The 26701-nt window shown below is 53.4% G+C and overlaps 4 non-coding genes across 4 annotated transcripts; 3 read left to right on the top strand and 1 right to left on the bottom strand.

Annotated features, from left to right (window-relative positions):
* Positions 1-1223: 1223 nt before the first annotated feature.
* TRNAS-GCU lies at positions 1224-1305 on the bottom strand. The gene has a single exon. It is a non-coding gene; the product is annotated as a tRNA-Ser (tRNA).
* Positions 1306-9223: 7918 nt separating this feature from the next.
* Positions 9224-9295, top strand: TRNAQ-CUG. Its single transcript has one exon. It is a non-coding gene; the product is annotated as a tRNA-Gln (tRNA).
* A 6346-nt stretch (positions 9296-15641) lies between these two features.
* TRNAS-CGA lies at positions 15642-15723 on the top strand. Its single transcript has one exon. It is a non-coding gene; the product is annotated as a tRNA-Ser (tRNA).
* A 7765-nt stretch (positions 15724-23488) lies between these two features.
* On the top strand, positions 23489-23563 carry TRNAT-AGU. Its single transcript has one exon. It is a non-coding gene; the product is annotated as a tRNA-Thr (tRNA).
* The last annotated feature ends 3138 nt before the right edge of the window (positions 23564-26701 follow it).

Below are 26701 nucleotides of genomic sequence, written 5' to 3'. Positions count from 1 at the left end.
TCTCTCATGGCTTTGGAGACCTTCTCGTAGGTCTTTGCATTCCGTTTTTTGGAGCGCAGCTCCGAAAGCACAGACTCCTCGCCCCACACACCGATCAGATCCAAGAGTTCCCGGTCAGTCTATGCCGGGTCCCTCTTTCTATTCAGAGATTACATGAACTCCTCTGCTGGAGAGCTCTGCATCACTGCCGGTGCTGCTGAGCTCGCCCCGATGTCCACCCACGAAATGAGATTCTAACTGTCCAGACAGGAAAAGGAATTCAAATTTTTCCGGGACTTTTCCTGTGTGGCTGGTCAGAGCATCCGAGCTCGGACTGCTGTCCAGAGCGTCAACAGAGTGGTGCAGTGTGGGATAGCTCCCAGAGCTAGTAAGTTCGATTTGCATCCACACCTAGCCTAATTCGACATAGCAATGTCGAATTTAGTGCTACTCCCCTCGTCGGGGTGGAGTACCGAAGTCGAACTAAAGAGCCCTCTAGGTCGAATTAAATGGCTTCCTGGTGTGGACAGGTGCACGGTTAATTCGAATTAACGCTGCTAAATTCGAATTAAAGTCCTAGTGTAGACCAGGCCCAAGATAGCACAGAGACAATGGACACTGCTTGACTCACATGGTAACAAAGGAGCTTCCTAGCAAGTTGGAAGAAACTATGAAAGAGGGGAAGAGACATCATGACTTGGCCTCTCTCCCCCACAACTCAGCAGCTGGAAACACACCTGGAGGACAAAGACTGAACTGATTCAGAAATCAGAAGAGAATAATAACAATAATACTTGCAAACCAAAGTCCCCAAACAGACTAGTATTAGTTTTTCAGCAGAAAATTTTCAGTTTGGGGAATTTTGTTTTCTCAGTCAGACCTTGCCAAGGGAAGCAGGGAGAAAATGTTGGAGTTGCCTCCTTCAGAACAGCTTGGCCTAGACACTAGCTCTGGTTCACTGCTCTGGCCTTGCTCGGGTTGAGGGTATTTTAATAATTTGGGCAGGTTCCAGGGTGTTTGGGGGAGATGATGAGGATGTTCCCTTTTGAGATAAAAACTAAGAAATACAGCACCAGAGAATTTCTGTTTTAAAGAAATCTGGGATTTAGACATTTTATTTAAAGCAAGGGAGTTCTGAGTTTCTGAGAAGGTTTTTGTTTGCAAGAAGCAACATTGTTTGATCTGTCATTGTTCCAAAGGGGGAGATGGTTGTCTACAAAGGAGGGGTGAAAACTAAACGCAGCCGATGAGGATGGGATTCAAACCCATGCATGCAAAGCACAATGGATTAGCAGTCCATCACCTTAACCACTCGGCCACCTCATCTGAGCTGTTAGAAAAGGGACAGAAGGAGAAATCTAAGGCCAGCAGAGCTAGGGACAATAAGGCCTTTTTAAATACTAAGCGGAAGCAGGGGCTGAATGAGCTCCCCCCCTCACATCTAGTGAGGAGCTGGGGGAAAGACTTCAGGAACAGAGCGTGTTTGCACAGACACACCTACTCTGCCTAGCTATGCAGCATGATGGGGCCGCTTTCCCAAAATGACCAGTTTCGGCTGGTGGTGGGTTACAAATCACTTTAGGATTGAATGGAATGAAATGTTATTATCCTTCCTGTATGAGTGAAGGGCAGCAGAACATACCTAGACCGTCCTGATGGAGGGGTCGGTGGGTGAGAAATAGCTTTTATTGGACTTCATAGAAGTGATTGAGAACATCACCCTAAACCAGTGGTCCCCAAACACTTCACTCTGTGACCTCTTAGCCATGGCTGTGGCCCCTCGGAAGTCACAGTTGAGAACATGGGCTGGGAGTGGGGCTGTTGCTTGCTGGGGAGAGGGGTGCAGACAGGGGTAAGGGGGTCGAGGCCGAGCTGGGAGCCAGAGGCCCAGGCTGAGGGTGGGTTTGGGGAAGAGCTGGGGCAGAGTGGGGCTGAGCGCTGCTCCCTCCATGGGGGCTGGCTCAGGCCCTGAGGTGACTCCATGAATGTTCCTCTGTGTCCCCCTAGGAGTCATGCCCCACATTTTGGGGACCACTGAACCCTACTCACTAATCAGTGGCTAGTGATGCCAAAGCCCAGGGAAAGGGAGAACAAGTGCGGGGCCCCCAGCGCTGGAGCCATGTGAAGGGGCTGCAAGAGAGGGGCAATGGCTGGTGGCACAGGGAGTTAAGGGCAAAGGGGGCACAGGAGGGGGCAGGAGTTAGGGGTGAAGGAGGTGCAAGGGTTGGGAGTGCAGGAGCTAGCGGTAAAGGGGGAGTGGGAATCGTCCAGGGGCAATGGGGAAGTGCCAAAGTACAAGCTTTGCCCAGGGCACCATTTCCCCTAATGCTGGTCTGAGCAAACAATTGGAAATGACCCTTCAGTGAGACCAGAACCATAGTGTAGAAAAGCCCCTTTGTTAAGTGGTGGTGGCTGAGGGCTTAGGGAGATGGGTTAGAAAACAACAGGCATCTTTCTGTGGAGGTTTGATTCTTGCCTGCTAGGCAAGGCTGGTGTGTGGTGTCTCCATGGCTGCACTTTCAGTGTCTGATCTGCCACAGGGAGCCAAGTCTAGACGTATTCAGAGGCTCCATGCCAGGGTTTCTCAAACTTCCTTTCACCGCAACCCCCTTCTGCCCCAAAAAAACTTACTACATGGCCCTGGAAAGAGGGACCGGACCAGGCCCCTCCCCACTGGGCAGAGGCAGGGGAGACAAAGCCTGAGCCCTGCCCCAGTGAGGGGAGGGCAAAACCAGAGCTTGAGGGATTGGGCCCTGGGTGGTGGGGCTCAGACGTTTGGCTTCAGCCCCAGGCCCCAACAAGTCTAATGCCAGCCCTGGCAACCAAAACAGGGTTATGACCCACTTTGGGGTCTTGCCCCACAGTTTGAGAACCACTGCTCTATGCTAAAGGGAGAGAGTTTTCCTGGGGGTGCAGTTAATCCACTTCCCAAGAGGTGGCAGCGATGTCAGTGGGAGAAGCTATATCGGTGGGTGCGCAAGCTGTGGTGTTTACCACATTTAAGAAGTTTAATCAAACCCCATTTTTAAAACCTCCTGTGGTCTGGGAATGGCAAAGGAGCTCGAGGAAGCAGGGTCCATCCTGAAAAGTCCTGGAGATCACAATTCTATACTCTTGTTGTCATGGGGGCATAGCTCAGTGGTAAAGTGCCTGACTGCTGATCAAGTGGGCCTTAGTTCAAACCCCTGTGTTGTTTTATAACCTTCTTTCTTTTTTCAAAAAAAAGGAAAACATTTTCATTTCCATTCTCCATTCTGTTCAGGGGCTCCACTATACGGGGGTGCTTGATATGAATGTAAAACTCAACATTTTGCTGTCCAAATGCATAAAAACCTAGCAAAGCTGTCCATCAGCTGAAATCAGTTCCAATCCTCTAAGTGTCTAGTTTATGTTTTCATCGATTAAACAAAGGGATCATATGAATGTACATTTGCAGATCCCTCTTCTCCAGGAGCTGTGCTGTGCAGAAGAACAAGAGCCACATCCAGCTGCAGTTCAGGAGTCTGATGACCAAAGAGCCACCAAATGTTCTGAGGGCTGGAGAAAAATGCCTTCTAGGGAGCTATTGAACGAGCTCAACCTGTTTCGCTTATCAAAAGAAGATTGAAAGGTGACTTCATTGAAGTGTTGAAGGGCCTTAATGGAAAGAAAATATTGGCTATTAAAGGGCTCTTTAATCAAGCAGAGAAAGGCACAACAAGACCCAATGGCTGGAAGGTGAAAAGAGACAAATTCATATTACAAATAAGGCACAAATATTCAACAGCCAGGATGATTCACCACAGGAACAAGCTACCGAGGAAAGTGGTGGATTCACCATCTCCTGATGTCATTCAATGAAGACTAGATGACTTTCTGGAATGTGTTTGCCCCAAAAGTAGCTCTTGTGTCATACAGGAGGCCTGTGATATGCAGGGGGTCAGATTAGATGCTCTAATGGTCTCTTCTGGCCCTAAAGTTGACTAATTTCTGAAAAACTGAGTGTAGCATTGGGAGCAGCGTCTGATGTTTTCCTGTCTAGCCGGCTTGCTTCCTAGAACGAACGCTCCTTGAATGGCGTGATCCATACGGAGTAGCTCAAACCTCCAAAGTTCCTGGCCAAGGGCAGGACATTAGCACAGCAAGGGAGGGGTGTGGCAGTGACATCACAAAGACTTTGCAGGACCTCAGACTATTGGTCGAAGGTGGTGGGGAGGTGGTGACCTCACAGAGAGATGCTGACATCAGCCAGGCAGCATGGGTGGCAAGTTTGTAGAAATTTTGGTGGTGCCCAGAACCCGTGCCCCCCCAAACTCTGCCCCCACCCTAAGGCTCTGGGTGGGGTTTCGGGGGGAAGTATGAGGTGCAGGTCCTGGGCTGGGGGTAGGGGCATAGGAAGAGGTGAGGGGTGCAGGCTCGGGGAGGGAGTTTGGGTGCTGGGTGCAGGCCCGGGCTGGGGCAGGGGTGGGTGTCCAGGTGGGGGTGCGGGGTGCAGGCCTTGGGACGGAGTTTGGGTGCAGGCTCTGGTCTGGGGGTGGGGAGTAGGAAGGGGAGGTGGTGCATGCTCTGGGAGGAGTTTGGGGATAGGAGGGAATGCAGGGTTGAGGGCTGTGGGGCTGAGGATGAGGGGTTCATGCTGTGGGGGTCTCAGGGCTGGGGCAGAGGATCAGGGTGTAGGGGATGAGGGCTCTGGCTGGGGCTGAGGATTAGGTTGTGGGGATGAGGGCTCTGGCTGGGGCTGAGGATTAGGGTGCAGGGGATGAGGGCTCTGGCTGGGGCAGAGGATTAGGGTGCAGGGGATGCGGTCTCTGGCTGGGGATGAGGATTAGAGTGCAGGGGATGAGGGCTCTGGCTGGGGTGAGGATTAGGTGTGGAGGATGAGGGCTCTGGCTGGGGATGAGGATTAGGGTGCAGGGGATGAGGGCTCTGGCTGGGGCAGAGGATTAGGGTGCAGGGGATGAGGGCTCTGGCTGGGGATGAGGATTAGGGTGTGGAGGGGATGAGGGCTCTGGCTGGGGATGAGGATTAGGGTGCAGGGGGGATGAGGGCTCTGGCTGGGGCAGAGGATTAGGGTGTGGAGGGGATGAGGGCTCTGGCTGGGGTGAGGATTATGGTGCAGGGGATGAGGGCTCTGGCTGGGGCAGCGGATTAGGGGGCAGGGGGGATGAGGGCTCTGGCTGGGGCAGAGGATTAGAGTGTGGAGGGATGAGGGCTCTGGCTGGGGTGAGGATTAGGGTGCGGGGATGAGGGCTCTGGCTGGGGTGAGGATTAGGGTGCGGGGATGAGGGCTCTGGCTGGGGCTGAGGGTACGGAGGGATGAGGGCTCTGGCTGGGGCAGAGGATTAGGGTGCAGGGGATGAGGGCTCTGGCTGGGGCAGAGGATTAGGTGTGGAGGGATGAGGGCTCTGGCTGGGGTGAGGATTAGGGTGCAGGGGGATGAGGGCTCTGGCTGGGGCTGAGGGTACAGAGGGGATGAGGGCTCTGGCTGGGGCAGAGGATTAGGGTGCAGGGGTGATGAGGGCTCTGGCTGGGGCAGAGGATTAGGGTGTGGGGGGATGAGGGCTCTGGCTGGGGATGAGGATTAGGGTGTGGAGGGGATGAGGGCTCTGGCTGGGGTGAGGATTAGGGTGTGGAGGGGATGAGGGCTCTGGCTAGGGATGAGGATTAGGGTGCAGGGGGGATGTGGGCTCTGGCTGGGGCTGAGGTTTTGGGTGTGGAGGGGATGAGGGCTCTGGCTGGGGTGAGGATTATGGTGCAGGGGGGATGAGGGCTCTGGCTGGGGCAGAGGATTAGGGTGAAGGGGATGAGGGCTCTGGCTGGGGCTGAGGATTAGGGTGCGGGGGATGAGGGCTCTGGCTGGGGTGAGGATTAGGGTGCAGGGGATGAGGGCTCTGGCTGGGGCTGGGGTACGGAGGGGATGAGGGCTCTGGCTGGGGCAGAGGATTAGGGTGCGGGGATGAGGGCTCTGGCTGGGGTGAGGATTAGGGTGCGGGGGGATGAGGGCTCTGGCTGGGGTGAGGATTAGGGTGCGGGGGGATGATCGCTCTGGCTGGGGCAGAGGATTAGGGTGCAGGGGGGATGAGGGCTCTGGCTGGGGCAGTGGATAAGGTTGTGGAGGGGAAGAGGGCTCTGGCTGGCGTTAGGAAGAGGGTGCGGGGGTAAGAGCGCTCTGGCTGGGGCTGAGGGTACTGAGGGGATGAGGGCTCTGGCTGGGGCAGAGGATTAGGGTGCAGGGGGGATGAGGGCTCTGGCTGGGGCAGAGGATTAGGGTGTGGAGGGGATGAGGGCTCTGGCTGGGGTGAGGATTAGGGTGCAGGGGGATGAGGGCTCTGGCTGGGGCTGAGGGTACAGAGGGGATGAGGGCTCTGGCTGGGGCAGAGGATTAGGGAGCAGGGGCGATGAGGGCTCTGGCTGGGGCAGAGGATTAGGGTGCAGGGGCGATGAGGGCTCTGGCTGGGGCAGAGGATTAGGGTGCAGGGGGGATGAGGGCTCTGGCTGGGGCAGAGGATTAGGGTGTGGAGGGCATGAGGGCTCTGGCTGGGGTGAGGATTTGGGTGCAGGGGGGATGTGGGCTGTGGCTGGGGTGAGGATTATGGTGCAGGGGGGATGAGGGCTCTGGCTGGGGTGAGGATTAGGGTGTTGCGGGGATGAGGGCTCTGGCTGGGGCTGAGGGTACGGAGGGGATGAGGGCTCTGGCTGGGGCAGAGGATTAGGGTGTGGGGATGAGGGGTCTGGCTGGGGCAGAGGATTAGGTGTGGGGATGAGGGCTCTGGCTGGGGCAGAGGATTAGGGTGCGGGGGGATGAGGGCTCTGGCTGGGGAGGATTAGGGTGCAGGGGATGAGGGCTCTGGCTGGGGCAGAGGATTAGGGTGTGGAGGGGATGAGGGCTCTGGCTGGGGATGAGGATTAGGGTGAGGAGGGGATGAGGGCTCTGGCTGGGGGGGGGAGTAGGGTGCGGGGGGTTGAGGGCGCTGGGTGGGGCTGGGGGTACGGTGGGGGTGGGGGGTCTGGCTGGGGCAGAGGATTAGGTGCAGGGGCGATGAGGGCTCTGGCTGGGGCAGAGGATTCGGGTGTGGGGGGATGAGGGCTCTGGCTGGGGCAGAGGATTAGGGTGTGGGGATGAGGGCTCTGGCTGGGGCAGCGGATTCGGGTGTGGGGGGATGAGGGCTCGGGCTGGGGATGAGGGTACGGAGGGGATGAGGGCTCTGGCTGGGGTGAGGATTATGGTGCAGGGGATGAGGGCTCTGGCTGGGGTGAGGATTATGGTGCAGGGGGGATGAGGGCTCTGGCTGGGGCTGAGGATTAGGGTGTGGTGGGGATGAGTGCTCTGGCTGGGGCAGAGGATTAGGGTGTGGGGATGAGGGCTCTGGCTGGGGCAGAGGATTAGGGTGCTGGGGGGATGAGGGCTCTGGCTGGGGCAGAGGATTAGGGTGTGGAGGGGATGAGGGCTCTGGCTGGGGTGAGGATTATGGTGCAGGGGGGATGAGGGCTCTGGCTGGGGTGAGGATTAGGGTGTGGGGGGATGAGGGCTCTGGCTGGGGCAGAGGATTAGGGTGCAGGGGCGATGAGGGCTCTGGCTGGGGATGAGGATTAGGGTGTGGAGGGGATGAGGGCTCTGGCTGGGGATGAGGATTAGGGTGTGGAGGGGATGAGGGCTCTGGCTGGGGTGAGGATTAGGGTGAGGGGGGGATGAGGGATATGGCTGGGGCTGGGGTACGGAGGGGATGAGGGCTCTGGCTGGGGCAGAGGATTAGGGTGCAGGGGGGATGAGGGCTCTGGCTGGGGCTGAGTATTAGGGTGTGGAGGGGATGAGGGCTCTGGCTGGGGCAGAGGATTAGGGTGTGGCGGGGATGAGGGCTCTGGCTGGGGTGAGGATTAGGGTGCGGGGGGATGAGGGCTCTGGCTGGGGCAGAGGATTAGGGTGCAGGGGGGATGAGGGCTCTGGCTGGGGCAGAGGATTCGGGTGTGGAGGGGATGAGGGCTCTGGCGGGGGTGAGGATTAGGGTGCCGGGGGGAGGGGGGCTCTGGCTGGGGCGGGGGGTTTGGGGTGTTGGCGAGGCTCAGGGTACGGGCGGCCTGCCTCGCCAGTAGTGCGGGCAGGCACTAGAACCCTGGGGCAGCAGACAGCAGTTCTCTGGCAGCACAGAGCAGGCAGGGGAGAGGGGCGCTGCTTTCTGTCAGGCAGGGACATGATGCGGAGCGGCGGGGATACGTGCGAGGGGTGGCAGGTGGGGCTGGGACCTGCTCCAGGCAGGGTCACGGCAGCGGGGAGACGTGGGGGGGGGCCCAATCCAGGCAGGGCCGGGGGAGAGACCCAGCTCCAACTGTTGCTGGAGCAGGGCACCCAGCCCTGAATATTGCTGGAGCCCGGGCACCGCACACAGATATAACCTGCCGCCCATGTGCGGAGCGGACAGGACCCATGTGGGCGGGGGGTGGAGACACACGTGGGGCAGACACGCTCCTGCCGGGAGGGCCCGGGCCCGGCTGCCTGGTTCGCCCCTTGCCCGGGAGCTGCAGGAGGGACCTTGAGTGCGGCTCGGCTGCAGAGCTCGGAGCCCAGGCTGGGCCCAGGAGCGAGGGGATGGGGGAGCTGGGGGTGTATCAGGGGTCAGAGCCGAGAGTTGGGTGGAGACGGGGCTGTGCCACTGCCGCCTGGCGGTGTGGGGGGGGGGAGCCGCCGGCTTTTTTTTTTTTTTTGGCTCCACCCTCCGCGTCCCGATATTTCATCTTTGACATCTGGTCACCCCAGCCTGATGTGAATGAGGATGTCTGGACCAAGGGGCCAGGGACTGGCCTTTGCTAGAGAAACCACTGTCAAGTTTGAGCCAATTAGGACAAGTCAGCAAATAAGAACAACCTCAGGTCTCAGTAACTGCTGCAGGTAGCAAAGTCCTACAGGGAGCAGTTTCTGGCACTACACCTGCGCAGCTCTGCTCCCCGGCTCTTCTCGGGCTCCTGCTCTCTCCTTAGCTCTGCCCCACGCAGGTCCAGCTCCCACGGAGGATGGGACCCCTGGCCTGGTGACTCCCTCATTACACTGCCTGGCCTGTCAGTGCGGCTAACTTGGAGCTTTGGCCTCTCCCCATTGCCCAGGGGCCTGTCAGTCTCAGGGTCCTGATTTCCCATTGGCCCTTCCCCCTTCTATTGCTGCTGGGAACTAGCCAACCAAAAACCCCCACTAAGCTTTAGTAAGGGGCCAACAGTCCCTTACATGAGCCGGCCCCATGAGGGTCACTGATGGCCAGAGAAGGCAGCATGAGCTGGTCCCATGGTGTAATGGGCAGCACTCAGGACTCTGAATCCTGCAATCTGAGTTCAAATCTCAGTGGGACCTTATGGTAAAACCCTGGAGCTTCCACTTCCCTGTCTCCAGCTCTGCAAGAGCAGTTTTTTCCCCTCCTGCTGGATGGGTCAGGGCTCTAGAACTGACACCTGAGGGTTGGGATTCTCATGGCTTCATGTGGTGCCCACAAGTCTGGCACTTGCCACTGTGCTTGAAGGAAGCAGGGCTGGGCAGGCTGGAGCCCAGCACCTCTCCTCCTCTGGGCACCTAGAGCAGAGGCGGCTGGTGCTGACAGCTCCAAGGGAAGGCTTAAAAGCAGCGGAGGCCAGGGCAAGAGGAGGAGAGGACCATGCCTATGTGTGGCCAGCAGACAGCCACAGGGCCAGCCTGCTCCCTGATGTGCTGAACCCCACTGAAGGCCACAGGGCGGCTGCTGATGCTCTGTGGCCAACATCAGAAGAAGGTAGGAAAGCAGGGCCAGCCCCCCTGGTGGGGCCTCTGACTGTTCCCACTCCAGGTGCTCACTTTGGCAGTGGAGCCGCCCATTTTCTTTGGCAAGTCAGGAAGGGCAAAGGCGAGACTGGAAGCACCTGGGGCTCATGCCCCAGCCTTTGTGACACCCAACCCCCAACTCCTTCCCGGGGCTGTAGCTGAAGCCAGAGCATTGGCCTGAGCGGCCAAGAAGAGGTTCCAGCCCTGAAGGGAGCAGGACGTTCAGCACAACAGTGAAACTGCAGAAACACAACCACCAAGGGAGTCGAAACCTCAGTCTTCTGATCCACACTCAGACACCTTATCCATTAGGCCACATGGTAACATGAGAAAAACCCCTCCAAGCTCTTCTTTGGAAAAGGGGGACATTGTGTTTCTCAGGTCATCTGCTGAGGGGGGCCGAGACTCTCTGGGCACAAGAAGTCAAGTTCCCCGCGACACGTGAGACTTAATTCTCTGGATCCAGGTGCAGGGCTTTGGCAGGAAGGCTCAGGCATGGGGGATTGGGGTGCAGCGGATGGACCGGCTCTCTAGGTGTGGAGATTTAGTCGCACTGAGGCACAGGAGGGAGGAGGAGGGGGAATCCTGCTGACAGGCAGTGGCTGTGCAGAAAAAGAAGAGGGGTTCTGGGGACTTTTTTTGCCTCTCATTTGCCGGCCTGCTCACTCTTGTGCTGAACAGTGAAGATGATCTCAACAAGCCCAGGTAGCTCAGTTGGTAGAGCATCAGGCTCTTAATTTGAGGGTCCAGGGTTCAAGCCCCTGTCTGCGTGCTCAGCTTTTAAGTTGCCTTGTGTGCCAGGAGCCAAATGATTCCTGGTGCTGTCCACCAGCCACATGCGGATTCCCAGAAGCCGTGGCCATTTCCTGGAGAGGTTCCTTTCCTCAGGAATCAGGAGAGAGGCCACATCCACAGGAGCAGGCCTAGAACACAGTGTCTCTGGCTGGCAGGAAGCGCTGTGGGGCCAGGTGCTGAGAAAGCCCAGAGGGGGAGCAGCAGAGATGGGGGGAAGAGAGACAGAGAAGCAATGAGGACAGAGCACAAGTGTACAGGGGGTTCAGGTCCGGCTATTGTGGGGAACTTCCCTGGTTTATACACGACCCTGGTGCAATTGGCGGGAGAAAGGATCTGAGTCCCCACCCCCTTACCCACAGGCTGCCTGACCCCGAGGACGCTCTTTCTACTCTCCTGTGTGGCAGAGACCTCGTAACCCCGACAAGGCTGGGCCCAGGAATCCTGGGGGGTTTGATGACCCCCAATCTTGTCATGATCACTTGAACGGGGGCTACAGTGTCTCCACTCTGGGCACTTCCCTGACCCACTCCTCACTGCATGTGCTTCAAGCAAACACCATTTATTACCCAGCAATCAATGTAAAACATAAGGAAAGGTGGGAAAGGAAAACACGTCACCCTGTTCTGTGGTGCAGGGAGATCACAACCAGCGTCTCTGGAGGGTCAGGGCAGGTCACAGTCTCTCCCTCACATGTCCCAGGCCTCCTCCCCAGGCCCTGGCTGTGCTGCAGGGACACCACGGGCTGGACACTTGCTCTGGCAGTGGCCACATGCTCTAGGTGACAGGCCCCTTGTTCCCAGTGTCAGCCCCCCTTGCAGGGGATATGATCCCCCCACCCCAAAAGGTCTGGCCTGCAAGATCTCTTGACGGGTGGCATCTCCTTGCACTGGGCCTTCTGCCCAGGGTCCCCCTCGCTCTCCCACGCTGCTCACTGCACCCACCTCCAGCCCCAGTGCTGCTGCGGCTCTGCCTCCAGCTCCCTGGGCTGCTCCTCTGGCTCCGCTTGCTGCAGCTCTTCTCCCCGCACAGATCTGCTCCCTGGGCAGCTTCTATGGCTCGTGCTGCTGCGGCTCAGCTCCCAGCACAGATCAGCTCTGGTTCTCCCCGGCTGGTGCAGCTCTGCTCCCCGGCTCTTCTCGGGCTCCTGCTCTCTCCTTAGCTCTGCCCCACTCTGGCCCGGGCAGTTCCAGCTCCCACGGAGGATGGGACCCCCTGGCCTGGTGACTCCCTCATTACACTGCTTGGCCTGTCAGTCCGGCTAACATGGAGCTTTGGCCTCTCCCCATTGCCCCTGGGGACTGTCAGTCTCAGGGTCCTGATTTCCCATTGGCCCTTCCCCCTTCTATTGGTGCTGGGAACTAGCCAACCAACCCCCCTCCCCACACACACACACACACACTAAGTTTTAGTAAGGGGCCAACAGTCCCTTACACAAGCCAGCTCAGTGAGGGTCACTGATGTGCAGAGAAGGAAATATGAGCTGGTCCCATGGTGTAAGGGGCAGCACTCAGGACTCTGAATCCTGCAATCTGAGTTCAAATCTTGTGGTGAAGCCCTGGAGCTCCCAGTGCTCAACTTTCCTGTCTCTAGCTGTGCAAGAGCCAGTCTCCCCCCTCCAGCTGGGTGACTCACCCACTGGAGCCAGGTCTTGGGTTGTGATGGCCACAATGGGTTGGGGATCTAGAACGTGTTACCCTGATGCCTGTGGTTTGACCAGGTGGTTGGGGTTCTTGCTGCTTCACATGAGGCCCACAAGTTTGGCCATTTCACTTGCAGCGACACGTTACCTCTTGCCCACATGGCATTTAAAGGAAGGAGGGCCAAGGCCAGGCTTCACAGTCAGGGCTAGGCAGGAGGGAGGCAGAGTCCCAGGCTGGAGCCCAACACACTTCTCCTCCTCTGGGCACCTGGAGCAGAGGTGGCTGGTGCTGACAGCTCCAAGGGAAGGCTTAAAAGCTACAGCGCAAATGAGGGCAGGGCCAGAGGAGGGAGACTAAAGTGAAATCCCTGCAAGTTGCGTGGGCCCTTTTTAAAGACACCATAATAGAGGCCCAACTTCAATGTATACCCCAAATTAAGAAAAACAGTAAAAGAACTAAAAAAGAGCCACTGTGGCTTAACAACCATGTAAAAGAAGCAGTGAGAGATAAAAAAACTTCCTTTAAAAAGTGGAAGTCAAATCCTAGTGAGGCAAATAGAAAGGAGCACAAACACTGCCAACTTAAGTGCAAGAGTGTAATAAGAAAAGCCAAAGAGGAGTTTGAAGAACGGCTAGCCAAAAACTCCAAAGGTAATAACAAAATGTTTTTTAAGTACATCAGAAGCAGGAAGCCTGCTAAACAACCAGTGGGGCCCCTTGATGATCAAAATACAAAAGGAGCGCTTAAAGATGATAAAGTCATTGCGGAGAAACTAAATGGATTCTTTGCTTCAGTCTTCATGGCTGAGGATGTTAGGGAGATTCCCAAACCTGAGCTGGCTTTTGTAGGTGACAAATCTGAGGAACTGTCACAGATTGAAGTGTCACTAGAGGAGGTTTTGGAATTAATTGATAAACTCAACATTAACAAGTCACTGGGACCAGATGGCATTCACCCAAGAGTTCTGAAAGAACTCAAATGTGAAGTTGCGGAACTATTAACTAAGGTTTGTAACCTGTCCTTTAAATCGGCTTCGGTACCCAATGACTGGAAGTTAGCTAATGTAACGCCAATATTTAAAAAGGGCTCTAGGGGTGATCCGGCAATTACAGACCGGAAGTCTAACGTCGGTACCGGGCAAATTAGTTGAAACAATAGTAAAGAATAAAATTGTCAGACACATAGAAAAACATAAACTCTTGAGCAATAGTCAACATGGTTTCTGTAAAGGGAAATCGTGTCTTACTAATCTATTAGAGTTCTTTGAAGGGGTCAAAAACAGGTGGACAAGGGGGATCCGGTGGACATAGTGTACTTAGATTTCCAGAAAGCCTTTGACAAGGTCCCTCACCAAAGGCTCTTACGTAAATTAAGCTGTCATGGGATAAAAGGAAAGGTCCTTTCATGGATTGAGAACTGGTTAAAGGACAGGGAACAAAGGGTAGGAATTAATGGTAAATTCTCAGAATGGAGAGGGGTAACTAGTGGTGGTCCCCAAGGGTCAGTCCTGGGACCAATCCTATTCAATTTATTCATAAATGATCTGGAGAAAGGGGTAAACAGTGAGGTGGCAAAGTTTGCAGATGATACTAAACTACTCAAGATAGTTAAGACTAAAGCAGATTGTGAAGAACTTCAAAAAGATCTCACAAAACTAAGTGATTGGGCAACAAAATGGCAAATGAAATTTAATGTGGATAAATGTAAAGTAATGCACATTGGAAAAAATAACCCCAACTATACATACAACATGATGGGGGCTAATTTAGCTACAACGAGTCAGGACAAAGATCTTGGAGTTATCGTGGATAGTTCTCTGAAGATGTCCACGCAGTGTGCAGAGGCGGTCAAAGAAGCAAACAGGATGTTAGGAATCATTAAAAAGGGGATAGAGAATAAGACTGAGAATATATTATTGCCCTCATATAAATCCATGGTACGCCCACATCTCGAATACTGTGTACAGATGTGGTCTCCTCACCTCAAAAAAGATATTCTAGCACTAGAAAAGGTTCAGAAAAGAGCAACTAAAATGATTAGGGGTTTAGAGAGGGTCCCATATGAGGAAAGATTAAAGAGGCTAGGACTCTTCAGTTTGGAAAAGAGAAGACTAAGGGGGGACATGATAGAGGTATATAAAATCATGAGTGATGTTGAGAAAGTGGATAAGGAAAAGTTATTTACTTATTCCCATAATACAAGAACTAGGGGTCACCAAATGAAATTAATAGGCAGCAGGTTTAAAACAAATAAAAGGAAGTTCTTCTTCACGCAGCGCACAGTCAACTTGTGGAACTCCTTACCTGAGGAGGTTGTGAAGGCTAGGACTATAACAATGTTTAAAAGGGGACTGGATAAATTCATGGTGGCTAAGTCCATAAATGGCTATTAGCCAGGATGGGTAAGAATGGTGTCCCTAGCCTCTGTTTGTCAGAGGATGGAGATGGATGGCAGGAGAGAGATCACTTGATCATTGCCTGTTAGGTTCACTCCCTCAGGGGCACCTGGCATTGGCCACTGTCGGTAGACTGATACTGGGCTAGATGGACCTTTGGTCTGACCCGGTACGGCCTTTCTTATGTTCTTATGTTCTTATGAGAACCATGCCTATGTGTGGCCAGCAGACAGCCACAAAGACACCCAGCCAGCCTGCTCCCTGCCCAGGGGCGGCTCCAGGCCCCAGCACGCCAAGCGCGTGCTTGGGGCGGAAAGCCACTGGGGGCACTCTGCTGGTCGCTGCAAGGGCAGCAGGCAGCATTGCCTTCTGCGGCTTGCCTGCAGAGGGTCCGCTGGTCCTGCGACTCGGCAAGCCGCCGAAGGCAGCCTGCCTGCTGTGCTTGGGGCAGCAAAATGCCTAGAGCCGCCCCTGTCCCTGCCTTGCCAAACCCCCACTGAAGATGTGCTTAATCCACTCTGTGTGGGGAGAGGATGTGTGGTTGGGGGGAGGAAAAGCCTTGGGCTGCACTGGGGGAATGCAGAGCAGGGGTGACACCCTAAAAAGCTGCAGCAAAGGGATGGACAGGTGGGGTGCATGGATAGAAGAGACTGCGAGCCTAAAATCTAAAAGGGGAGTGTGGGGTCTAGTGGTCAGAGCGGGGGACGGGGGTTGGTGGTCAGAATTCCTGGGTTCTATCTCCAGCCCTGGGAGGGGAGTGGGGGCCAGTGGTTAGAATGTGTGTCGGGGGGAGAGCAAATATTGGGACAGTCCCGATAAAATCAAGACGTCTGGTCACCCTACGTCAGGCTTCAAGTTGAGAATCATTTCCCCTTCCCGCTCTGTGGGACGGGAGACTTTTAAACGCGCTCTCTGTGCGACTGCACATGGCTAAGCAAAGAGAACAAACCCCCAATCCCCCCTGTCCTTTGGGAGCCAGGTTTGTGGTGGGAATTCTGTAGTTCAGATGACTTCACACCTGGGCATTGTGATTCTTTACCAGTTTCTCTGGCATTGGGGCAGTTTTTTGCTCCCAGCTGTGATGGCCGAGTGGTTAAGATGTTAGAGTCGAAATCCAATAGGGTTCCCCTGTGCAGGTTCAAATCCTGCCCACAGCAAGGCCTGTGTTTTAGCCAGTCTCTCACCCGGGCAATACCTCTGTCCAACCCCCTGAGACACTTTCAATTCTCTCCCCACCCCAAGGAAATCCTGTTCTGCTCCTTTCATAGAGATCCCTGGGACACCCCCTCACACTGTGTCCCTGAGGGGTCGGGCAAACTCTCAGCACCTAAAGCCTCTGCCACTCACCTGGTGCCCCATAGATCAGCCATAGCCCTGGTTCTGCTCCTATCTCTAGAGTGTGAAAGGAGCCAAGTCAGTGACTCCCTGGGAGCTACGGGGCTGCAGAACCAACAGAGCAAAAATAGGTGCTCAGCGCCCACTGGCAGCCAGCTCCTCCCTCCCCCGCCCCACTACAGGCCTTGCCGACAAGCTCCTCCTCTTCCCCTTCAGCGCCTCCCACTTGCCAGTGATCAGCTGTTCAGTGGGGTGCAGGAGGCACTGGGCGGGGAGGGGGAGGAGCAGGGATGGGAAGAGGTTGGGGAGGGAGAGGAATGGGGCAGGAAGGTGCAGGATGGGAATAGAGGGGACAGGGGTGGGAGCTTGGGGGAAGGGGTGGAGTGGGGACAGGGCAGAAAAGGGAGGATTTGTCCTGGGCCCTGCACCCCTCTAGGGCCGGCCCTGAAGGGAAGCACTGACTATCACAGTGACAGTACAACTGACCAGCATTGCGGGGGAGGCTGAGGGAGATCCGCACTCACAGTGATGCCAGGGCGTTTCAGCAGGACTCAGCGAGCTTCATGCTTCTCGTGGAGGTGGATTACCAGGAGCGCTCCAGCTGCAGAGCCCAGGTGCTCCATGTGCCTTGCCAGTGTGGACACCTCAGGAGTTAGGGCGCCCGGGGCTGCTTTAATGGGCTCTAACTTGCAAGTGTAGCCAAGCCCCTAGACTATGTCACTTGTGTGACTTACTTGTGCTATTGTAATAAATACAATAGACGTGCAATGGTCAGAAATTGCACCAGCAGAGAAGTATATTGCAGGGAAACCATAAGGAAATTAAGAGTTTAAATTATCCTGCACATGTCCCACATCCCACTAAAATGAATCCAACCCACAGGGCACATGGGCAGACGTATCAGTGTCAGGATGCTACATTGTTAGCGCAGTAAATGAAGCTGCAAAATAAATGATGTTTAAATGACCTCACTCTATTTTTTACAATCCTGTGTTAAGAGGTAATAGATACAGATGGACACCAGGCAGGGTCGTTTGGAGGACGAAGCCTTTATGCTTCCATCCCCCACCACTGTCAAGTTTTAGCCAATTTGGACAAGTCAGCAAATAAGAACAACCTCAGGTCTCAGTAACTGCTACAGGTAGCAAAGTCCTACAGGGAGCAGTTTCTGGCACTACACCTGCGCAGCTCTGCTCCCTGGCTCTTCTCGGGCTCCTGCTCTCTCCTTAGCTCCGCCCCACTCTGGCCCAGGCAGCTCCAGCTCCCACGGAGGATGGGACCCCCCTGGCCTGGTGACCCCCTCATTACACTGCCTGGCCTGTCAGTGCGGCTAACTTGGAGCTTTGGCTTCTCCCCATTGCCCCTGGGGACTGTCAGTCTCAGGGTCCTGATTTCCCATTGGCCCTTCCCCCTTCTACTGGGACTGGGAACTAGCCAACCAAACCCCCCACTAAGCTTTAATAAGGGGACAACAGTCCCTTACTCGAGCAGGCCCCATGAGGGTCACTGATGGCCAGAGAAGGCAGCATGAGCTGGTCCCATGGTGTAATGGGCCGCACTCAGGCCTCTGAATCTTGTAATCTGAGTTCAAATCTCAGTGGGACCTTGTGGTAAAGCCCTGGAGCTCACACTGCTCCACTTCCCTGTCTCCAGCTCTGCAAGAGCCATTTCTTCCTCTCCTGCTGGATGGGTCAGGGCTCTAGAACTGACACCTGAGGGTTGGGATTCTCACGGCTTCACCTGGTGCCCACAAGTCTGAGGGTGCTCACTTTGGCAGTGGAGCCACCCATTTTCTTTGGCAAGTCAGGAAGGGCAAAGGTGAGACTGGAAGCACCTGGGGCTCATGCCCCAGCCTCTGTGACACCCAACCCCCAACTCCTTCCCGGGGCTCTAGCTGAAGCCAGAGCATTGGCCTGAGCAGCCAAGAAGAGGTTCCAGCTGTGAAGAAAGCAGGACTTGCAGCACAAAGTGAGCACAACCACAAGGGGACTCAAATCCTGAATCATCTGATCCACAGGGAGATGCCTTATCCTTTAGGCCACATGATGAGGGGGTCTAAACACTTCTTTGGAAAAGCCGGACACTGTGTTTCTCAGGTCATCTGCTGAGGGGGCCGAGACGCTCTGGGCAGAAGAAGTTAAGTTCCCAGTGACACGTGAGACTTAATTATATGGGGCCAGGTGCAGGGCTTTGGCAGGGAGGCTCAGGCATGGGGGATTGGGGTGCAGCGGACGGACCGGCTGTCTAGGTGTGGAGATTTAGTCACACTGAGGCACAGGAGGGAGGAGGAGGAGGAATCCTGCTGACAGGCAGTGGCTGTGCAGAAAAGAGGAGGGGTTCCTGGGACTTTTTTTGGCCCCCTTTTGCCTGCCTGCTCGCTCTTGTGCTGAACGGTGAAGATGTATCCTAACAAGCCCAGGTAGCTCAGTTGCTAGAGCATCAGGCTCTTAATCTGAGGGTCCAGGATTCAAGCCCCTGTCTGGATGCTCAGCTTTTAAGTTGCCTGGTGTGCCAGGAGCCAAACTCTGTTCACAGCCATACAGGGATTCCCAGAAGCCATGGCCATTTCCTGGAAAGGTTCCTTTCCTTAGCAAGCAGGAGAAAGGCCACAACTGCAGGTGTAGAAAGCGCAGTCTCTGGCTGGCAGGGAGAGCTGTGGGGCCAGGTGCTGAGAAAGCCCAGAGGGGGAGCAGCAGAGATGGGGGGAAGGGAGAGAGAGAAGCAATGAGGACAGAGCACAAGTGTAAAGGGGGCATCTGGTCTGGCTATTGTGGGGAACTTCCCTGGTTTATACACGACCCTGGTGCAATTGGCCAGCGGGAGGATCTGAGTCCCCACCCCCTTACCCAGAGGCTGCCTGACCTCGAGGACTGTTAGGATACAGAGATTCAGGCCTGTCTGCAAAGGCCTGTACTTTAAGAATTTAGGTGTATTTTTATCACTTAGCTAGTTATAAAGATATAAGAGAAAGAATAAAAAATCACTGTCTGTCTGTGTAATGGCCTTCTCTTACTGTGACAGTCTGAGGCCTGGTTCTTCGGCTAAGCAGCAAAGGCAGCCATAAGCTGGGAAGTGTGTGGTCACATTCACACATTCCCAACTAGTCACATTGAAATAAGGTGCTATTGGGCTGTGAGGAATACAATCCTGTCCTGATATTCCATCACCTCCAGAGAAAGGGAAACTTAGTTTGGTAGCATCCTGTCTGGCAAGAACTCACTTATCAATAGACACAGCTGGAAAACCCTTATGTCTGTATAGATGTAGTTGTGAAATCCTCCCTTCTGTATTGTTTTGTATGTTTATTTGCATGGTCTCTGTCTGGGTCTGTGATTGTTTCTGTCTGCTGTATAATTCATTTTGCTGGGTGTGACCAGTGAAGGAGGTGGAATATAACCATGTTACAGTATATCAGGACTGGTTAGTCTAGAGAAGGAGTGAGGGTACCAGGCAGTGTGGCGGTCGGGGCCACGTGGTGAGTGCCCCACTGAAGCGCTGGCCGCCCCCCTTCTCTCTCCCCCCACTCCCTCCCCTTCCCCCCCACTAGACCGGGTGCGCACTGTGCAGCACAGGGAGTCCACTGGCTCCAGCCGCCCTGTAGGGGTTTTTTATTTTGTTTTTCCCCTGCTTTGCCGGCCGCGCCGTTGTTCTTCCCCCCACCCCCCTGCTTTGCTGCTCCAGCCCCACCATTTTTGTGTTGTCCCCCACCCCCCACTTTGCTGCTCCAGCTGTGCCGTGTCCCTCCCCAGCTTTGCTGCTCCAGCCCCACCGTTTTTGTGTTGTCCCCCGCCACGGTGCCACTCCAGCCACGGCGTGTCCCCCACTTTGCCGCTTCAGCCGCGCCGTATCCCCACACCCCCAATTTGCTGCTCCACCCGTGCCATTTTTTACCCCCTGTTTTGTTGCTCCGGTGGCCCCCACCCATTTTTTTTTGCTTGGGGCGGCAAAAAAGCCAGAGCCGGCCCTGCCAACACCTGACTCCCTCCATCTTTACAGGGGCCTGACAAGCTTTACTTGTGTTTGGATTCTGCAAAGCAGAGGAGCAGGTGAGGTTTTCCTTGCAAGCTGTGTGTGAGTCACTCTTTGGCCAGGTCTGCACTACAAAGTTGTTTCAGCAGAATTATATTGCTCAGGTGTGTGAAAAACACACTAAGCTCCCTCAGTCAGCAGCTTGTGGCTGGTGTACACACTGCAATGCCACGTCTGGTGACAAAACTGCCCTGTTTTGCTGACAAAATAAAATGACTTTGATGAGAGGTCTAGAGCTTTTTGCAGCAAACTTAAAGTGACAGAGTAAACGCTGCTGTTCATTATATCACCATAACTGGCCTCCTCCAGTATCCCACAATGCCTGCCGTGAACTCGCCTGCCCTGCATTCCTGCTACAGAGCCATGGCCCCTCCCCTTTCATAGCTCCGGGAAGTTCTCACAGCTGAGCCTGCTGCTCTGCTCCGGCAGCCAGGAGCAAATCACTGCCGTGGATGCTGCTCTCTCCCGCAGTGCGAACACAGACAGGGTGGCGGGAACTTCCATACATTGGGGGGGGGGCACTGGCATCCGAACTGTGACATGCCCAGGACATCCCTTCCCTCGAGGAGGCTCTTACCTTCTAAACAGGGACGGCTGTTTTCTAGTAAAATCAGGAAAAGGGAAGGAGAAAACTCGAAAGAGGCTCCTTCTGGCTCTCACGTACCTGAACCCAAATACTCTCTCAGTCCTCAAAGAGAGACCTGGAGAGGGAGACTTGCTGAAGCAAAGCCACAGGGGTCTCTGAGGTTTCCCTGGCCCCTCACCCCTGTCCTGCCTGGCTGATGTCAGCATCTCTCTGTGAGGTCACCACCTCCCCACCACCTTTGACCAATAGCCTGAGGTCCTGCAAAAGGCCTTTGTGATGTCACTGCCACACCCCTCCCTTGCTGTGCTAATGTCCTGCCATGGGCCAGGCACTTTGGAGGTTTGAGCTACTCCCTGTGGATCACCCCACTCAAGGAGTGTTCGTTCTAGGCAGCAAGCTGGCTAGACAGGAAAACAGCAGATGCTGCTCCCAATGCTACACTCAGTTTTTCAGAAATTAGTCGACTTTATGGCCAGAAGAGACCATTAGAGCATCTAATCTGACCCCCTGCATATCACAGGCCTCCTGTATGACACAATAGCTACTTTTGGGGGCAACACATTCCAGAAAGGCAGCTAGTCTTCATTAAATGACACCAGGAGATGGAGAATCCACCAATTTCCTTGGTAGCTTGTTCCTGTGGTGAATCATCCTCGCTGTTGAATATTTGTGCCTTAGTTGTAATATGAATTTGTCTCTTTTCACCTTCCAGCCATTGGGTCTTGTTATGCCTTTCTCTGTGAGATTAAAGAGCCCTTTCATACCCAATCTTTTCTCCACATTAAGGCCCTTCAACACTTCAATGAAGTCACTTTTCATTAATGAAGGACCCCCCGCCGCCGAATTGCCGCCGAAGACCCAGAGTGGAAGAATCTCCAGAGGCCCGGACCCCTCGAGAGTTTTCCAGAGCTCCTGGAGTTAGTGAAGGACCCCACTCCAGGAGCCCCAAAAAACTCTTGTGGGGGCCCCTGTGGGGACCAGGGCAAATTGCCCCACTTACTCCACCATCTGGGCGGCCCTGATGGGACCTGGATCTACTGTTATTTCAGGACTCCTGTGAGTCCCTCAGCTGGTTGGTTTGCACTCTGCTCTTGGGACTCTCTCTCCTCCTCCCTCTCTGCTGCTCTCCTCCCCTAGACATTGAACCCAGCCCTTGCTGCTGCCAACACCAACTGGCAGAAGGGCCTCTAAGTCCCCTGCCTGAGGGGAGGCCAATTCATGTGGTCGGCCATAAGCAATATGATATTTTCTGTCTTATTCTCTATCCCTTTCTTAATGATTCCCAAGATTCTCTTTGCTTTTTTGACCGTCATTGCACACTGAGTGGATGTTTTCATAGAACTATCCGCAGTGACTCCAAAATCCCTCACTTGAGTGGCAACAACTATTTTTGGCCTCGTCATTTTATATGTATAGTTGGGATTATGTTTTCCAATGTGCATCACTTTGCATTTATCAACAAATCTGTCATTTTGTTGCCCTTTCACCCAGTTTTGTGAGCTCTTTTAGTAACTCTTCGCAGGCTGCTTTGGACTTAACTTTCCTGAGTAGTTTTGGATCATCTGCAAATTTAGCCACCTCGCTGTTTGCCCCTTTTTCCAGATCATTTATGAATATGTTGAATAGTACTTGTCCCAGACCCCCTGGGGGGCACCACTATTGACCTCTCTGCATTTTGAAAACTGATCATTTATTCCTACCTTGTAACCAGTTATTTACCCATGAGAGGACCTTCCCTCTCATCCCATTAGAGTGTAATAGAGCAGAATAGGGCTTCCTTGGGTGTGGGCGTGAATTGACAATATATCAGGGGGTTGTGCACATTTATTGTCCTGGTGAAAAAGTGTGTCTGATACTCAGTCTTTGCTGCTCCTGCCAGCTGTGACTGCTGAGGACATTTTCCTTCTCTGCTCCAGGGTCTCTCTTCTGCCAGATTCTCAAAAAGTCAGGCCCCTTGCAGACTATGGCAGAGCAGTTTGGTAATAGGCTGCAGGACTCACCACATAAGAATGTAACTGCTGTAGCACCTTGACTGTCCATGGGCCAAATCCTGCAGCCCTGGATAACCTCCCACTGATGGCAATGGGAATTGAGCCTTTGTAACTAGCTGCTTGTACCTGAGGTCTCAGTTATGGATTAAACTGGTGGCAAACACAGCTTCAGTCAAAGAAGTGAAGGCTGTAAGTGAAAGAGCAAAGCTGGCCATCTGGGGAGCTGCTGCAGTCCCATCACCAGAGCTAGAAGGGAGAAGAGGAAAAACTCCTAAAGTCCTGTGAGCAACCCCGAGAAAAGGAAGTTTGTCAGTGAGATCAGTCGCAATAACTATGAAATGACGGAGTGCTTTCTCCTCTGTGCCGACATGGCTGAATTGTGTTACTTTACTGTGAGAATAAGCTTTAAAATATCCTGCTCTAATTTCAGGATCAGTCTGTAATCATAACTGGACTCTGTGGGAAGTGGCCTCTGGATAGTGATCTTTGGGCAGAGCTGGCTGAAGAGCCTTCCTATTCACCAGGAGATCCTGGCTTGGCCTGACAGTTCTTCCTTGCTGAACCTGGCTTTTTTTTCAGGCTCCTTTCTTTTATTTTATTTCTTCTAATGAAAAGAAAAGACCTCACTGCACAATCCTTGTAAGTGCTTGTTCAAGACACAGAAACCCTTCCTTGCAGCTAAGTCTTGGAAAGCGTTAAGTGGTACGTCTGGAGCTGATGGAAAGGTTACCATGACTCAGAGTTGAGCTGAAGCTGCTGTGGCTGAAACACAGAGCACTAATCAGTATCTGATCACAGCAGCTTGTGGGAGAAGCACATGTTAGAAGCCCTCTGTCAGCTCAGCTGTGGCTTTCTGTACACAGAGCCAGCCTGCTCAAGGTCTGCAAGTCTTGAGGGAAATGGGGCACATTTTTACTTTGGAATTTGAAGGTGTAGTCTGGGACCATCAAGTGGAGTGGTTGCAAACAGCTTGCTGGGGAAGGCACCATGGCTTAGTAGGCTAAAGCGCCTGTCTAGTAAACAGGAGATCCTGGGTTCAACTCCCAGTTGGTGCCTTGTTCTATAGCTGTTGTCTCCTCTGCTCACATTTTCCTGTGTCTTCCTAGGAAACATAAGAGACCTCCCTTGACAATCCAAGTAATTGCTTGTGAAGAAAAAGGCTTCTTTCCAACGGAGCGTTGGAGAGAATCAAATCCTCAGTCTGGTGTTGATGAAAAGGCTATTGGCATTGGCAAGGAGGTTGCTTCTGCTGCAATTTGCTGTGACAGGAGACCCTGTGTTGTGCAGCTGTGCAATTCACTGGGGATATCTGTGCACAGAGCCCCTTCTAGAGGGTTCTCTGAAGGGCTTGCAGGAAATGGAGAATGACTGTCCTTTCACCTTTCATGTTATTGTTGATGAAAAATGGAACAGTTAGGGGAGAAGTCCCAGAGCATGGCACCATGGCAGAGCTTGCCAAGAGAGCTGCTGGATAAAGAGCAGATTCAGGATCCAGCATCCAGTGCTGCCTTGCTGAACGTGCCTCCTCTTGTCACATTTTGGTCAATCTTTTTTGTTAACGGAGAAGCCCGACTCTGGCTAGCCATACAAATGCTTGCAAAAGAAACGGGTCTTTTTGCTGACAACTGTCAAAAGGAGGCTTTGGATAAACATGGAAACAAGGTCAAGGTCACTGTAACTCATCTTGCATGTGCAGCTGTTGAAGCTACAAGGCAGAGCACTAAGCACAGTATTACCACGGCTGGTCACAGCAGGATCTCTGTGTGGTGGGATCCGTGGGGTACAATCCCAAACTGTGGAACTGCTCTGTCCTTTTATCTCTCCAGCCTGGGCTGTGTCTTACAATGCTGCACTAGTGACAAGCAGCAAAACCCGCTCCATGTGCTGTGATCACTCAGCCAACAACATGCAGCAATGCACCCAACTAAGTTGCATGAATGCTCTATAAGCCACTCCTCAATTATACGTAGAGATACCAGCGTATCTCCCAGCCCTCAGCCTTGCACCTCAGAAATGTACCATCTTACACTGCTCAAAACCTCTTGAAAAGTGCAAGCTCATTAATTAATTCACCTTCCTCAAAGAAAGTGAACATGCACCAGCCTTTTAATCTGAGCAGCTTTCCCAAGAACTTTGGACAATTTCACAAGTAAGTTTAAAACATTAAAATAAGTTTATTAACTACAGAACTCCACCAGAGAGGTCCTTTGGGCCATCTGCCTGTCCCAAGTCAGGGTAAAGGAGGAGGGTTGGGCGTGGGGCTAGCAACTCCACCCTGTAAAAATCAGCTTGCTACAGAAACGCCAACAATAGAGTTAACAGAGACTTTAGCCTAGAAAAAGAAGGGTCTTCAACTCGAAGATGCATGACACTGGGTGGTGAAAGCCGCAGGAAGCCACTAAGCCGATCACCCTTCTTACAACCAGGAGGATTACCATCGGCACATGGAACGTGAGGACCATGTACGGAGTCAGGAAAGACGAGCGCAGGTTGCAGCAGAGATGAGGAGCAACAACTTGACCCTACTAGGCATTAGCGAAGAGACAAGATGGACGCAAGCTGGACAGAGACGACTGTTGACAGGAGAGCTGTTGCTGTATTCAGGACATGAAGAGAGCGACGCACACCACACACAGGGAGTAGGCTTCATGTTGTCCAAGCAGGCACAGAGAGCACTGATTGGTTGGGAGGCACATGGTCCCAGGATCATCACAGCATCCTTCAGAACTAAAATGAAGAGGATTAAGATGAATGTTGTTCAGTGCTACGCCCAACCAATGACAGTGAAGAGGAGGACAAAGACTACTTTTACAACAGACTCCAGAAAATATTAGAGTCTCTCCCAGACAAAGACATTACCATCCTTATGGGAGACTTTAATGCAAAATTGACCTGATAACACAGGATATGAACAAGTCATGGGGACCCATGCTCTGGGGAGAGATGAGTGAGAATGGAGAGAGATTTGTGGATCTGTGTGCACTTAACCTGGTCATAGGAGGCAGCATCTTTCCTCACAAGCGGATCCACAAGAGTACCTGGGTATCGCCAGCAGGCATGACAGAAAACCAGATCGACCATGTCTGCATTAGCAAGAAGTTCAGAAGATCCTTGCAGGACGTTAGAGTTAGAAGAGAGCAGACGTGGCGTCCGACCATCACTTAGTGGTGGCCAGATTGAAGCTGAAGCTGAAGAAGAACTGGATAGATGCGTCAGACAGAAGAGCAAAGTACAACGTCAACCTTCTGAAGGACCATAAGACCAAGGAAGATTTTGGATTGACGCTGAAGAATAAGTTTTCAGTACTACAGGATCGGTCTGAAGAAGAGGAAGACAGTGTACTCAACAGATGGCAGAAAGTGAGAGACACACTTAGGTCAGCATGCCAGGAAGTGCTTGGAATTAAGAAACACCAGCAGAAAGAGTGGATCACAGCAGAGTCCTTGACAAAGATAGAAGACAGAAAGAAGAAGAAGGCAGCAGTCAACAACAGCAGGACTAGAGCAGCAAGGCCAAAGCTCAAAAAGAGTATGCTGAAGCCCACAGAGCAGTGAAGAGGAATATTAGGAAGGACAAGAGAGATTATGTGGATGGACTGGCAGCAGAAGCAGAGCAGGCAGCATACAGCGGTAACATGAAACAGCTGTACGATACTACCAAGCGACTGTCTGGAAAGTTCAGCAGCCAGAACGTCGTTAAAGACAAGCAGGGAAAGTCTATAACAGGAATAGAACTACAGATGAAAGGGAGCACTTTGAGGAACTCCTGAACAGACCAGCACCACCAAATCCACCAGACATCGACCCAGCCAACGAGGACCTCCCAATCAATTGCGATAAACCAACCAGAGACGAGATCAGAAAAGCCATCACCATGATGAAGAACAGGAAGGCGGCTGGACCTGACGATATCCCAGCAGAGGCCCTGAAAGCAGACCTGGATGCTTCAGTGGAAATGCTGTACCCCTCTTTGAGAAAATATGGGAAGAAGAAGTGATTCCGGCTGACTGGAAGAGGATATCTCATCAAATCCCCAAGAAAGGAGACCTCAGCAACTGTGCCAACTTTTAGAGGAATCACACTCCTGTCGGTGCCAGGAAGGTCTTCAACCGAGTCCTCTTAGAGAGAATGAAAGGATGCCGTCGATCCACAGCTACGAGATGAACAGGCAGGTTTCCGGCAGAACAGATCATGC

Source organism: Mauremys reevesii, unplaced genomic scaffold (assembly GCF_016161935.1).
Source record: "Mauremys reevesii isolate NIE-2019 unplaced genomic scaffold, ASM1616193v1 Contig35, whole genome shotgun sequence".
NCBI classification, from domain to species: Eukaryota; Metazoa; Chordata; order Testudines; family Geoemydidae; genus Mauremys; species Mauremys reevesii.
The sequence above is the reverse complement of the archived record's forward strand: the minus strand, read 5'-3'. Positions and strand labels throughout refer to the sequence as shown.